At 60.1% G+C, this 1,274-nt stretch overlaps 1 protein-coding gene across 1 annotated transcript in view; it reads right to left on the reverse strand.

Annotated features, from left to right (window-relative positions):
* Positions 1-1,274, reverse strand: part of VOLCADRAFT_31446 (uncharacterized protein) — a gene marked incomplete at both ends in the record, with an annotated part of 22,648 nt that overhangs the window by 883 nt on the left and 20,491 nt on the right. The window lies entirely within an intron of this gene.

Below are 1,274 nucleotides of genomic sequence, written 5' to 3' on the forward strand. Positions count from 1 at the left end.
TCTGCAGCGGCCTCGAAGGCCAAGAGCCGCTTGGGGCTGTTCGAGAAGTGACTGTAGATGACCCGGACCAGTGCCTTTAGGGTGCTGATGACTGCCGCCTGCTCCTGGGCACCGGCTGCCAGCTGCGTCCGGTGAGCCATGCAGTGGATGGTAACGATGTGCGGAGCAAGGTCCGTCATCTGAGTCGAGACCCCGTTGTGCACTCCCGTCATGACGCTTGCCCCGTCAGTGCTCACGGCGACCAGCTTCTGCGCAAGCTCGTTGGCCGTCAGCCCAGCTCTGTCCGCCAGCACCTCCAGCAGCAAGCTGGTGATGTTGTCCGCTGTCGGTGCCGCCTCCAGTTTTGCCAGCTGTAGGACACGAAAAGAGAGACAAACAGAGACTTTAATGGGGTCTATCCACGGCCAAAAAAAACGGTTGAAGGAGGAAGCCGTCTAGACTGAGGAAATGTGGACAAAAGAGTAACGGTTAAAAGAGCTGGGCTCCCAGCAATTCACCCCGGCATTACGTTAATTTTAAACCTTCCCATCATCCCGGCCTCACATCAATGCACAGCGGGATCCGGCTCCAGCCCTCCATGACATAGACGTGAACGCAGAGCCGGGACCTCTTGTCAATGCCCCTGGACTCGTCCAGGCTCACGGATACAAAGCGGTTGGCGGCGACCAGCCTGCGGATTTCGTCCTTGAGCACCGCATCCAGGGCCTCGGCAAGCTGCCAGGCACTGTTGCAGCTCCAGTGCTTATCACGGTAGTGTGGCACGTCCAGCACCTGGAACAGGTCCTTAGAGCCGACATAGTCGAGGATGGGGCGCCCGTGATCCAGCATGAAGAAGAGCTGCCGCAGCTGCTGCACAACTCCCCTCTCGGACTTGCTGAGTGCTCTGGACAAAAGGTTGTCGACCGTCCGCGCTGTCAGCTGGTGCCGCTCGTGCTGAAGGGCCCGCGCTTCGTGGCTGCACATGGCTTCTTAGTGTTTTTTGGAGAGCTCGTGGCTTTTTAGCGTGGCCTGCCTGGCATCCATCGTGACGTCCCGCCGCCGGCTGAGGGAGCAGGGACCGCACCGACGCATTCCCTCGTTCTCCCGCCAGCTCCCATCGCTTTGGCCTTTCAGCACACGCTGTGTTTGCTGGCGCCGCGCCTGCTTTTGAATCACCAGCGGCGCGTGCTGCGAAGCACCCGCCCTTGAAGGTGGCGGTGGTGCCGTGGCGACATCTTGGGGTGGTGGCCCTTCCTCGTCAGAATCAAGCTGGTCAGCATCTGAGTCGCTGATTG

The sequence above is a fragment of the Volvox carteri genome, assembly GCF_000143455.1.
Source record: "Volvox carteri f. nagariensis unplaced genomic scaffold VOLCAscaffold_12, whole genome shotgun sequence".
NCBI lineage: Eukaryota > Viridiplantae > Chlorophyta > Chlorophyceae > Chlamydomonadales > Volvocaceae > Volvox > Volvox carteri.